Consider the following 15,223-nt stretch of genomic DNA (forward strand, 5'->3'; position numbering starts at 1 on the left):
ACACTGTTCTAAAGCTATGTTTGTTATCTAATGCTTAATCCAAAAGTGCTTTTAATATGTCAGATTAAGCATAGTGCAGCGTCTTTATAATTCTGATGAGTTCTAATGCTAAAGGACAGAAAGCTCCTTCCTACCTCTCAAAATTGTCTCATGGCTCGGTGACTGACTGTTTACATGGTTGTACTAAGACTTTTGTGATTATGGCTTCCGCTGGATACCTTCCAGTCTTATATTTTATTCTCAGAGATATTGTTACACTGAGAGGCGGGGCAATGTTAAACAGACAACAAGGTTTAGAAAGGTTTTTTCGTAGTTAGAGTTAATAGTTAAATTTCTGCAATTTTACATGTAGAAATATTTAAATGAGGTAGTTAAGTCACTGTAAGGAGAGAGTACATCACTAATGTGCTCATATCTGCACAGGGAGCATAAGCATTTTATAAAACATAAGACTTAAATGAATAACTGCTCGTGACTTTTTGAAAGCGTTGACTCTGTGGTCCCATGTAACTAAACTCAGTCATAGTAAATAGTTGATAAAAAATGACTGACATGCAGCTGTGCAGTAACTATAAGTATATCCTAAGAGTTAAGTTTTGTAAAAGAAAATAAAAATATTTAAAACAAAAAAAAGAAAAATAGATTTCTTATCGTATTACAGGATTATAAATTTTCACTTGGGAGTCACTCCAAAGAAAAAATGATTGATTTGGCTTTTAGTGCTGTTTGCAAAAAAAACAAAAGTCAACCATACGGGTATACATTTTCCCATTTCACTCACCAAGTATGGTGTTTCATTTCATTTGATAGCCATTCTCCTTCACACATCTCACACATCTCAAAGATCACCAATGTGACATTCTTCGGAGAATACGCTCTGCAGTTTACAGTATCTTAACTGGAATCCGATCCAGCAGCTCTCCTCTTCTTTACGAAGAGTGAAACTAAACCATCTTTATTTTGAGTCAACAATACAGTATGTGAATGAATGGCACAGCTGATGGGGCTGCTATGACATATCGTAGATTTCACACTGCACACAGATGGAGTTCTCCCTCTCATGAGAAAGTATGCAGTTAGGACATTTGGCTTATGAGGGGTATAACTTATATGAACCACTGACATTTTTTTAGATTATAATGCATACTTATAGAGGTGTCAACCCTGAGGTGTATTTCTATTTTTAAATGAGTTTCCATAACACTGATGGAGTTTTTTGTCAATGTGATATTTACAACATATAATACTCTAATCATGCATACGACTATTCTATCTAGATTAGGGTTGATATTCAGGCTTTGCCAGCTAATTTATTAGACCTCCCTAAAAGGAACTGTGGAATGTTTTAGCTAAACCACTCTCACCATGAAAAAAAAACAACAAAAAACTGAGAATCGCAAATATCAAGTAATGTTTTATGCATTACCCAGCATTATCAATGGTTTGACTTTCTTCCAATGATACTTTATCTGTATAAAAAGAGACATAAGCTGTCAGGTAATACCAAGAAAGACATATTAAATGAAAGATGTGATGTCTTTGCAGATCTACCAGGTTTTATAAAAACTCTGCATAACCATCAAACCCTCCGAAATTAATGCCTGTTATTGACTTTCAGTCCAACATTTACACACATAGCATATGATGGCTCATTTTACCTCACGGTTCTTTGGAACAGAGTTGTGTGGGAAAGCTGTAATTAAAAGCATGTCAGTGCAACCTCAAGTGAAATACCTTCACCTGACTTCATTCTCTTTAGCCCGTCTTTGTTATTTGGCTGCCAGGCTGATAATACCACACTCTTAGGTGTTTACTGTGCCAAATGAAAACAACTCAAACTCAGGCTCGCTTTGTGGTGGATGGGGAAGAAACTGCTCCGATGGGCTGCAGTTGTTTTTCCCAGTGAATGAGGTGTCAGTGGCAATGTTCGTTGAGGCTGAACCCAGGTGTGATAATTAATATGTGGGATATGGGTGAGGTTACTTGTGTGTGTTTTTGTGTAAGAGAGGAAGATGAAGATGATAGACAAAAAAAAAATGGTGGAGGGAGGTTGAGGATTTCAGGAGGAGAAAATGGGAGGAGGAAAATGAGTGTCCTTTCACAACGCAACACCCACTTGTCTCGGGCCAGCTTGGTTTTATTGTGCAGTGGTAAATAGGGTATCTGATAGAAACAAATGCCTTTCTTCACCATGTGTCTCACCAAAGCGTTAGAAGTCTGTACAGTGTATTTATGAAAATAAAGATATTCACTTCAAAGAACTGAAAACATTTTCAGTCTAGGAAAAGGAATCATATAACAGTTAGCTGCACTGCTACAGCTGACGAAGTTATTTTGAAGAATCCATAACATACAGTAACAAACTGTCCTGTACACTATTAGAACTGGGGAAAATACAGATAAAAGAAACCTGAGTTTCAGGTATCATGGCTGTGCAGAGAATTTTGTATCTCCATAAAGGGGAACTGTATACGAGTTAAGACACAGTCAGACTGGGAAACAATGCCATAGAGTACATGAGTTTCTTGACAGGAAATCTCAAAAATCAGTTTTACCTAGCCCAGTACTGAGAGAGCACACTTAGATTAGCTCACTTAATCTAAAGTTTACTTTAAATAGTGTAAAGACACAAAATGTGTGGAAATCTGCGAGAATGCACTGTATGTTCCAAACCTCTCGGTAAATATTCATTGAACACACTGATGATGTTACTCATTTGTCGCTGTCCTATTAGTTTTTCTTTTTATTTATAAATAGAGTATTGTCATTGTGAGTTATAATATAATTGTGGTTCTTATATGTTCTTATTAATTTCTAAATAGGATATGTATAATTAAAAGGCAGACAAAAGAAATAACTAGAAATAACCAGACTTTAGAGGTTGACTTTCATATTGTTATTTCAGATGTTGATGCAGGGCAGCTGATGGTCCTGCATCAACTGTAAAACATCAGGAGAATAATGTGTGGTAAGTAAAGAACAATAAATTATTGGTATCCCATCTAGTTTCAGTGAAAACATTTGATGCTCCAAATCCAGCTGATGGCCTTGCATGTATGTAGTCTCTCTCTTTTTTCCCCCATTTTGCTTGTCAATCTCATTTGTTAACAACGTAAAAAAGAGGATCTGACATAAAAAAATAACATTTAAATTACATTTAAATTTGAGCTGACTTGCTCAAAGCATACATTTGAACAGCCGTGTGCCAACAACGATGAGCACAGACCTGTGAACGTTAATGAGTGTGGAGTGGTGGTCTCTCAGGAGCCAGTCTTTTGGCCCCTCCGCCTCCCCATGCAGTCCAAGGCGACTGGGCATGGCTTACAAGATCTGATTAGGTGTAAATTAAAACTTCATTAACCGTCAGTGCCGATTAACAGAATGGTGGAAGAACGCCTTTGTTTGAGTCCAACATGTATTGCCACGTCGCCTCTTTGATAATGTTTGCATGTACTATATATAATTGATATTCCTGTGTGTCTTCAACATTCAACTTTGATCATCAAACCACACTGCACTGTGGTGTTTTTCATTTTGAATATTTATGGCATATTCGCTGAGATGGGGTAAAGCAGGTTAAAGTTCAAACTAAAGGTAGTATTCCTCTCTATGTTTAACATATTGTGATAAACCAGCCCGAATGCTGGAAATAATTTGTAAATATAAACTTGGAGAAGAACGGAGTTCTCCTCTGCATCAGTCATTTTAATTATTAAGATGAATAAGGTAGGGTTTTTTTCTAATTAAAACACAAATTTCCCTGTGATAGTTTGTGAAAATATTTGTTTTTTGCCTTTTAGCATATTAATAATGTTACTTCTAGTCCATACCCCTACTTAACTACGAATTTCTCATTTAATAATTCAAAATATAACAATTTTCTTACATATGGTGTACTTTAACGTTATGATGTATTCTATGGGATGTAACTGACACAGCGTTTTAAAGGAGAAGATAACAATGTTGCCAATCTTTTAGGAGATAGAAATTACAGTTAGCAGTTTTTTGACCATAAAAATGTGTGCGTTTTTCACACTGAATATAGGCCTGTTTGATAGTATGACAAATCTCTTAAATTTTGTTATTTGCTTGTAAAATGCAATGCAAAGGACCAGCAGGTTCCTTTATGTGTTAACACACTAGCTCTCCCAGGACTTTCACCTAAAAAAGATGGATAAGTGGTTTCAGCAAAGCCTTATTTCAGAAAGAACATTTCTGGAATTTTTATTCTTATTTTTTCTTGATTACTAAAGCCCATGATTACAAGCTTTGTTACAGACCCTGGGGTTGCTTGGATGATATCCGTGCTCTTCAGTTCTTCACACACAAACCATCCGGCCTCAGAGAGCATCCGCCCCGTGTCCCATGTGCCAACCAACCCCCTTTCACCCTTCTCTGTTTTTTTCCCCTGCTGCTTCTCCACTGTTAATTACCATGTGAGCTTTGCAATGCAGATAGAGCAGGATGCTGTGTAAATCCTCTCTGCTTTTACTTGACACACATGAGTACACACACACACATGCAACCTAGGGAATTACGTTTTTATAAGAATCTGCAGGCTGGGGCAGATAACATAGATTCTACCCGGAAGTGTGTCTCCAGGCATGCATGAGGTAGTGTGTGTATGTGTGCTTGTGTGTGTGTGAGTGAGAGACACTAAACATTTACCATCTCATTGTCCTCCTCCATCTGTATATCCCCCTCTTCTTCTTCACAAACCACATCTTTGATGTGATACACACGCCCTAACATTCAGCACTGCACAAGCACATTGATTTCAACACCCTTGGTTGTGGGATACACATATGATGGAAAATACTCTGAGCTGGTTAACTCATGATGGAAGAAATTTCAGGGCACCCATATGTCTTACGCAGCAGCATTTATTGAAGAGAAGAGCAAAACAAGTTAACCCTTTGTAAAGCCACCCAAAGGTCATCTTCCTTGAAGGGTGCGTTTAAACCCATAATAAGTCATACAAAACTGAGTACATGTGCACATAAGGCTATTGTTCATGGGACCACATCACCTCTCCATAACATGTGTGAAGATTCCATTGGGTTAACCTATGGGTTCATCATGTGCACCTAAGTCATGTTGTGCATTTCATGCAACACTTTCCCAAGGGAAGACAGCGTATCCTGGAGATGAAGTCCCCAGTGTTATGACCGTTCAGTCCATATCTTTTCGATCTCAGTTGCTGTGGCAACTGGTATTGGGTAATGAGCCAACTTGACTCTATCAGTGTCTTCACTGCTATCCTTGAGACAGACAATGAACTATTGCTTTTAGGCATACTTGTAAGTGACCTGTGGAGACACTGCCTAATACCACCTAAAGACCGAAAGAAGGAAAAATTCCTTTACAACACAAATGATCAATTTGAGATCATGCTGCATTATATCCACTTCATTATGAGCACCTGAGTTGGCATTACCATAATTCACCCCATGACACCTGCAGGCCTCCACCCACCGCAAACCCATATATAGTTGACTGTGGAATGGATCACACAATAGCTTTGAACAGGAATTGTTGTAACCCTCTCTCTCAAAGCTGAGGTGTCTGCCAACAGGGTTTGGGTCAGGTTCGAACAGAGAATTCAGGATATACGCTCTTTCTCTCTCACACACACACACACACACACACACACACACACACACACACACACACACACACACACACACACACACACACACACTAACACACACACACACAGTATGGTACAGCTCATGTAAAGGCACAATATGGTCACTGTCCCACATATGTGATGAAGACGAGCCAAAAATTCTTTATTCAAGCAAACCAATGCTGTCAAGTTCCCTCAGTGCTGCTCAAGTGCAACAATGAGCAATAGAAGTGACTTTCCACTGTTATTCTAAGATGCTAGTGTGGTGACTAAGTCATGGCTGTACAGATCACCCCAAAAACACACACAACAGAGAACCAAAATAGAAAAAAAAAAAAAGTGTTACTAGTTCACTTTTCTACCAACCGCCTCAGGCCCTTTCAATTAATGGAGGGATTGAGCAAGTGCAAGCTGTATGAGCACACACACACGAACATATCGAAACCTCTTCTTAGGGGTTCTGCTCAATGACAGATAGGTTACAGCCCAGTAAAAATTAATGATGAAGACAAATTGGAGCAGCACCTGGCTAGTGATTTATCAAAGCCCTTCAGCTGAGATTGTGCTTTTTGCCTGCAAGGGACTTCAACATATTTCATTGAGAAATATTTTAAAACCACTACAGAGGCTTGGCAAGAGAAGAAAGACACAGACACACATGCACAGAAAGAGAACGACAGAGAGTCTGTACTGTAAAACACACAGCAACATGTAGTTTTCTAAATACAACGAATGACAGAGGTGAATCAACGTGAAAGCTTAATTCCCACGTTGATTTCACCTATTAAATCTTATTCAGTCACAGACAGAAAACAGCAGATGAAAGAGAAGAGAAAAACAGAGAGAAGCAATAAGAGACATGAAACAGCAGTGACTTCTATTTTCCTGTAAAGTTATAAGAGACTTGACCACAATTCATTTTGACAAATCGCTAGCAGGGCATCAGGGTAGTTTGACCGTGTCGAACATTGTCTCACATCCAGAGTTTGATAACCTCCCCACCTGCACCTGCTCTACCACCAACACTCCTCCTGCAGGATATTTGATGGAAAGATAAGCTCAGATGGCAAAGATACTTTTTTTTTTCCACAGTGAATTTTTCTCTAGCGGGAGAAAATTCTCAAGGCGATAACAGAAACATGAAAAGGATGTAGGAGGAGCAGTTCCCACACTTCCACCTTGAACTGACTGTCAATCAGAATCTTTGTGGGGGGAAGATGAGTGGGGTGAGCTCGAATGTGGCTCTTTGAAATAAGAAATGGCCAATTAGCAACCTGTCAGGTGTCGTTTTCTTTAACATTCTTCTTAAATGAGTTTTTGACGGCATGTGATCTTCCGCAGATCTGTCTCTGGAGCACTTGAGTGATGTTCAGGATTTTGATGAGGGTCAGGGTACATCTCTCTGAAATCAAAAATTCACTTATGACGGTGGGAGAGAAATGAGCCTGAAGTTTATATGTACCATTTTAAAGCTTACTCTGATGCACTCGAGATGATCAGAAAACTCACAACGTACACTGAATTTACTGTGATAGCCATCCAAAATCACTTGAAGGCATCACCCAAAGCCAAGTCCTTAATAAAGCGCATTAACAAACAAGTATAGGTTTCAGCTGTGTCAATATTACATGAGAGACAGATTGCTGTATTATAAAAATATGTCTAAACTTCACAGATTCCATAGTCTTGATCATGGAAAAAAAAACTGTCCCCATTTAGAGGCTGGTATTCTTTCAATGAAAGGGTTACATACCTCAATTAAAAGTTTTTTTTTTCTCTTTTTTTTACATAAAGCTTTTCATTTGATGCCAAAAGTAAGTGACCGTGTCTATTTGAATTTAAGCCAAAGAACATTAAAGGACAGAGTGAAATGAACGAACACGTCAACAAATAAAACATGAACACAACACAAAATTGGAAGCCCCAGTTTTTCATGTGAAAATAAAACTGTTTCTCTCTCTGCGTGTGGTAAGCTGCATCCTTTTCACTGTGGAAGTGAAGTCTACTTGACACTGTATTTGTAGATCCTTATAAGGAACCTCAAGAAACATTTGTCCCTTCACAGCCCCAAGGTGTCTCGGAAGTGCAGATATTGTAAGGTGTGAGGTCTGTGATTGATCAGTGAGAGGACTTTGGCTCCTGACCCTTCAAATACACCTGGGTCAATTGTCATACCTGCTTGGAGGTATTTCACACTTACCTTTACTGCACTACAAAAGACAGAGAGACACAGATGTGTGCATGTTGACACAGATCCACGCTGCAGGAGCAGTTTAAATAATACTGCTAATGACAAACTCAGATAAATCTACTCTTACTTTACCTGAGGCTGGCTCTGTCATAGTGATGGTGGTGAAGAAACTCTGAGACCATGCAGCTATCCACTTGTACCCCAGCAGTAATCAGTTTGTGCATCTGTCTTGCACCAAACCTCACTGTGGTGCAAACAATACAATAGATCCAATCAAAATAATGATGTTACTTCATAATTAAAACATATCAAATAACAGTCTTCACAGTCGCTCAGTAAAGTGTGCTGGCAACGAAATCTTTGTTACATTTGAAAAGGCTTTAGATTAATTTGTTCCCTTGTACAGCAGACCTGTCTAGCTGATTCCACATACACTGCTGGCATCACAGCGGGGACCGCTCTTGAATGCACATTTTTGGCGGCAGTTATTTCCAGGAGATGTGCATCCATTCTCTTGTGAGCTTTAGCTGCTGTCCTTGGGTGACCACTAGGAGCAGGTGGTGGAACCGTTAGAGAGTTCTGTTAGGTATAAGGAGGCAGTTGTCCCTATTCTTTAAGTCCATTTTATTGGTTTGATTATTAAATGTTCATGTTTTTTGTTGTTGTGTGCATTCGTCTGAAATACTATTCTCCTTGTAGAGCCTATATATCCGCTAGTCAACCATCTGTTAAGCACTCTGGATTGCTCTAAACTGTATGAAAGGTGTCATACAAATAAAGTTTGACTGATTGGCTTACGTGTGGTATTAACATGTGATTTGCATCCAGATGCATTATCTGGACAATAACATAGGTTTCACAGGATTGTGCATTTACACCTGTCATTAATGAGCGTTCGCTTTATCTTGATTCTGCCTGCATTGCGATCGCATTTCAATTTGCAAATTAGTTTGACAGGTCTGGCAGACTTGTCAAAGACAGATATTTTCCATATGGATGATTTCAATATTTTTTACATAAACTAACACTTTGATAAAATATAGATTATTAGATTTAAATAGTGGCGGGTTACTGGGCTTTTCTTCATCTGGAAAATGCAAACAGCAGCTTTTATTTTTATGTACATCTCTTTAAAAGTTGCATGCACAAACACACACTATCCCACACATACATACCCATCCACACAAAGCACATTACACTTTTCACCACTATAGTGGCTGTACGCACCTGAGTACATCACCAGAGGCAAGGTTACCTTTGTTGCTTTGACTCTCCTTGCCAGATGCCTTTTGTAGGTGCCTCTCCCTCAAGCACTTTGCGGATACTGGAATACACACAAGCACATACACCGGGACACACATACAGCGTAGCGTGCACTCACTCACTGATGCACACAGACACATTATCAAATGCACGCAAACACTCAGTCACATAAAAACGAACTCAAACACACTCATGTACCACCTTCACCGTGTGAGTCCTCAAACACACATGCACGCATATGCACACACAAGCCCACACACAGTCTACCCCAACCACCCCTGGGTGATGAACAACATCTGCTTATCCATCCCTCCGTCCCTGCCCCTGGCATGGCTGCTGGCTTCCTCCTGGCTGAACTGCCACAATGTCATCTTGTCTGCCTCTCTGTCACCCATTATTAAAATGTGTAGTGACAATCAGGCTTTTTTACACAGACCCCTTCCCTCACTTTCAGCCTGGGACCAGTAGTTCCGGGCTGCACAGAGGCCTAGTGAAATAATGTGGTGTCATCTTCGAAGGCAGCTGGAAGGATTCCCATGGTTCAGACTTTACATGGAGGATCCTACTTTTTTATCATGAAAATATAATTGATTACCCAGTATTGGCCGCTTTGGGTCCTACTAGACTGTGGGACATCGGCCCTTATATACTTGCTTTTTTTCCTCCACTTGCCAGCACTTAATTTTGGCAGTTTTTTCTTCTCAACCTAATCACAGAACAGGGTTATGTTTTAATTATTTATAGGGGCTCAATAAAAACTGCTCCTCTGTGTCCCAAATATACATACAGTATTTGCAATTGTTTAGTAGCAGGAATATATCATCTACAAGGGGAGTTTATGCAATTATTAAGAATTTAAAAAAAAAAAAAAAGGGAGAGAGACAACCTTTTACCATGTATTGTGAGTAGAAATTAGTTTTTTGTGTGATCGTGATCAATAAGTCAGAAGCTGTTAAAATTGACATCAATTCACTGTAATGGCATGTTCAGTGACTTTGCTTCAGGTAGTATGTAGACAAATGCAAACCAGTCTATTCAATTTCATTCCGTTCTCTGCCAACCCTGCTACTTTAATTGTTAAACTATAGCTATATGCATAAATGTGACCTTTTTGTTAATCTTCACTAAACTAGAAAACATTCATCACACTTCCACTCATGCTCCTCTACACACCTGCACGCAAAAGCTGCAATACCCTCTGCTTCGGCTTGTCTGCCCCAGCTCTAAATAAACTACTGTAGCTGTAGGGGGCAGGTCACTGAGGATGTTGCTGTAGAAGTGCATTCCCCCTTCTCTCTCTCTCTCTGTCGCTCCCGTCTCTCTCTCTCTCCCTGTACCTCTGTGCCTCTCTCTCTCTTACTCTTACTCTCTACATGTATTGGCCAGTGGGTCTGTGTTACTTACAGGTCTGCAGGCCTGCAGTCTCTTGACACAGACAGATGACATATTTATTAGCTTGTCAGTTCCTCCTCTGCCCCCCCCCCCCATGTTTTTCTCTCACACACACACACACACACACACACACACACACACACTGCCTCTCACACGCACACAAAACACAGACACACTTGCACAAAGAGGGGAAGCACAATAAAGCTGACATACCTCCATGCACTGTAATCCACATACACACATATAAATATACTGACTGCTATCCTACCATCGTGCCAACTTTACAATCTACACTCTTGACTCACTCACAAACTCTGTTTTTTCTTTCTTCTCTTTCATGTGATCTCCGTTTTTTTTCTCTTTTTCAGTCTTTATCAGCCCCTCCCTCTCTTATACCTAAGCTAAACAAAACAATTGGCTCCGCTGTTGCCTAATTGGGACGGGCTCCCGTGGCGAGGTGCGGGCAAAGCGCTTGATGAGGCATAAAATGATGATTAATTAATTTACTGCTCAGTTGGTCATCAAACTGAGAGCTTTATGAGACTCCCAGCAGTCGGCCAGCCCAGCCCAGTGCAGCGCAGCACACTCATATACACATTTTGCACGCACACGCATTCTCAAATACACAAATATACAGTATATGCATTCACAGCCTTTTGGTGCGTCAGCCTGTGCACTCATACACATGCACGCACACACGCGCCTGCGCTACCTGTGGTCAGTGGTATGCATGGAGTGACCCGCCCTACCTTTGCAATGACCTGTGCTGAAAACTTAGTGAAGCATGGAAAGAAGGTGCATGTTGGCAAATATTTGTTTATCTGTGAAAATGCACACAAAAAAAAGAAAAAAAGATCAGTTCATCATGTTTGTGAAAATCAAAATTTTTATAGCCTGGCTATTTTTTAATTTCTGTACACTATTGTTAGTGTATAACTTTTTACCAGTAGTAGTCCTGCAGCCATGATCCTTTTAAGGCAAACCTAAATAATAATATAATATAATATATATATAATAATTTCATCCTTAAATTTCAATAAATATCTAAGCCATTATTTTTCACTTCAACCCCATAATTCAATTGTAGTGACAAATTTTGCCACAACTACTTCTTGAAATGTTGAACTGTAAAATGCTGGCATGCAGTTTTTCATTGTCAGTCGAGCAATTCTTCAAATGATATCAGCAGTTCTAGGGCACAGGAATTGTATGCACTTTATATAACTTTATTTATAATTTAAAGGGACATTGTTGGATGTGTCCTCTGCAAGAACAAAACTTTTTCCTCGATGCAAAATTTGGGGGTGTGGGAAAGGGATCCGATATGAAATGGAGAAGATTTGGAATTGTGAGTGAAATAAGCCATTTTTTCAATGTTGCCAGAGCTAACTACCAGTCATCAGTAGAATTATACTGCTGATCTCTTTAGTACTTTTAATGTCTCTTTTTCTGTTCAGTCCGTTTCTGTTCAGGTTATGCCCAGGGATTCTTGTTGGGAGACCATTCAATAAATCCTCTGCAGATTACTTCAGCAGGTATACACCTAACTCAGCCTTTTTTGCATAAATGTATGCCGTAACTAGCACCTGGTATGTTACCCTAAGTCCTCTCCTGCACAAGAAATTTGAGCTCTTCTAATAATAAGAGATTTAGAGGAGGATCATATCTGCTTGCTAAAGAAAAAAAGAAAGGAGGTTAAAGATTCATCAACTAATCAGAACTGAAAACAAAGGGGTTCTAAGATATAGAATCACCTCATACCTCAACAATGAGTTTCTGAAGGAAACAGGGAAAAAAAAAACACAAAAGATTTTGACTTTAACTTTCTTTGCACATAAATTGACATGTAATGCTGGCTCTAAAGCTCTACCTGCTTTAAAGATTTAAAAAATGCTATAGACGCAGCCAAGGAGAGAAAGAGAGAGAGAGAGAAGGAGAGAAGAAAAACAAAGAAAAGAAAAACCATGACAGATCAAACAGAAATGATAAGCATCAGGGAGAGAAACACCTGGGCTCTCAAACAGACCACTGCATCTTCATTCCATTCTGTTTATTTCAGCTCTGTCAGTGTGATTGATCATCTGATGTACCTGCGCTGCCAGTCTTTTTTTTCCCCTCTTTTCTCACCACCTCCCAACTGATATGCAAATGCAGCGAGGAAAGTCAGAAAGAGGAAAAGGTGCCAAGTCAAATATTTTAAGTAGAGGCATTAGGAGCTCTTTCAGAGCATCTCAGGGTTGTACAACAATGATCGGCTCATCATCATCAAAAGGTTGCTTGTCAGGATTATGCAGCACAAGCCATATGTTGTGCCGTTGTTGTTAGTTTTGATTGTATAAGACCTCTAATTGTCTTTTATGTCCCTGTGGTATTACACGTTTGAATGGGGATCATGGAATATTGTCTATATGGAGGAATTTGCTTTGTCTTTGGCTTAACAGTAAATCAGCACTAAATCAACAATGGCATTGTTCTGTCCTTAGTCTAGGTAATTAAACCAGACGGTTCCTAAAATCCCACCCAGACAGACTATAGACTAACTTCATATTTATTTATTTACATGCCAAGGCAGCAAAAATGTCCTGTGATTTTCTTATGTTCCTGGTGTGATTCCCCTCCCTCACAATACTGGAATTCTGATTTCCATATGATGTCAGTCTTGCTGGATGTGGAAGTGAAATAATTCCACACGATGCTTTTGTAATGACTTTTATAGTAAAATCTAGATTGCCGGGCCGCTTGTCTATTATTATATGTTTATTATATTATTAAGTTTGTTTCTCCATGTACAAATGGATTAGCCCATTTTATGGACTAATTGGTCTGCTGAATGTTGCTAAACTGGAAATGTATTTAACAACCCAGCCTACGATCATATGCATCATATGCAGAATCAACCCCAATGTACACAGCTGAGGCAATGTCACATTGTAGATTAAATCCGTTTATCCTTCAGGCTACGATCAAATCCAAACACACCAAACAAATAAATATACCAAAGGTTATATCAATTTCTAATTTTTTATGTTTTATTAACCTGTAGGACAGGTTTAATTGTTTAATTGTTGGACAGTTTAATTGTTTTTGGGTCAGTATGTCTGAGTCTTCAAAACTGGCAAGTTTTGCTTTTGACTTAGTCTGCTTTATCGTGTATGGCTAAAAGTTTAATCTATAATTGAATCCATTTAATAATGACTTATAAATTATGTCTTGTGGTCTGAACGGTAAGCCTTTCCTGATGAAAGCACTCTGTCAGGAAACTGACAGACACTGATGAAGGCAACTGTTGTTACCTGGAGATACTCCCAAACAACAACAGCAAAAAAATGATTCTAATTTTAAACATCTACATTTATGCCTTCGTTAAAGTGAAATACAGCTTTAGGGTGAACGGGATTACTGACATAGGCTCACCATTGGGATAAAATGAGACTTTTGACTAAACTTACCAGTGTAACTGGAGTATAAATGTACATTCTAATGTAATTAAATACATGAATTGAATCCAAAATCTCAGGCATGTAAATATGGTTGGACAAAATGTCAGAATCACATTTCAGTACAATAACTTACACTAGAACTGCACTTGTAATGATGGCCTCCAAGATTACAAGACTTAAACGAAAACCTCTATTACACTGTCAATATAACCTGAATATCATAATCTTCACGAAGTTAGAATTAGCAGATCTGTTGTACTACATTGCATTAAACTGTATGGTGTATAAACTAGTGACTCAGTGTGTAGAGTAAGTCCGTGGCATTTACTGACATAAACAAATTTCACCTACTTCAAGTGACTTTCTCATTACTCTCGAAGCATCCTGCTGGGCATGCAGGAGCTGAGAAGGGATTGTCTCGAACAATGATTTTTAAGTTTCATTTATATTCCAGTGTTCTTGCACTCGTGTCACTTAAACCAGGATTTCTCAGCCATTTCTGAAAATCACACAGCTGCTACCAAAAAGAGTTGAACACATATTGAATGCTGTCACCTTTAATATTTTTTTTCTGTGTGTGTGTTTTCTTTACACACACTATCACATATCAATACTACAGTTTCTCAGTATTAAACACCGATCAGCCACAACCTTAAAACCAGTTACGGGTTTTAATGTTGTGGCTGAATAGTATATATACACTGTATGTAAATTGTTATTTCATAGATGACTGGGATTCAACAGAGGGTGCCATATTACAATCATACTTTGGGGCTTTTAAGTGTTGTCAGTTTTTAGCCTGATGCTATATAAAGTATGACTGTTAGTTCAGGTGATCATATACCTCAAAACCTAATGCCTGTGACACTGAGATGCTAGATGCTAACCAAAAACAATACAGAGTTAAACTGTTGGCCAGTTTCTCTCTTTCTCTCTGTTTGCCTCTCTGTTTGTGACCCCCTCCTTCCTTCACCAAGTCTAATAATTGCTTTAGGACTCTGTGGATCCGCTCCTGAATTCAAAGGTGGGGACTAATAATTGGATTTGCAGCAAACATGCTGAGCTGTGTTGCTCTCAATGTCTGGTCCTGTCCTCAGGGTTACACTCGGCGCTTTATATATCGAATCCACGCACCTGGAAAAGAGGAAATACAGTAGAACCCCATATAAGATGTATGTATTAGTGTGTTCAGTATATATGTGTGTGAAGCTCTAAAGAGGTCTAAATCCACATAATTGTGCTAGGTGGTGAATATTAGGCATATAAAATGTTGAAGGTCGAGTGTATGTATGCGTGTGTGTATGCTTG

This window comes from Xiphias gladius, chromosome 22 (genome assembly GCF_016859285.1).
Source record: "Xiphias gladius isolate SHS-SW01 ecotype Sanya breed wild chromosome 22, ASM1685928v1, whole genome shotgun sequence".
Lineage (NCBI taxonomy): Eukaryota > Metazoa > Chordata > Actinopteri > Istiophoriformes > Xiphiidae > Xiphias > Xiphias gladius.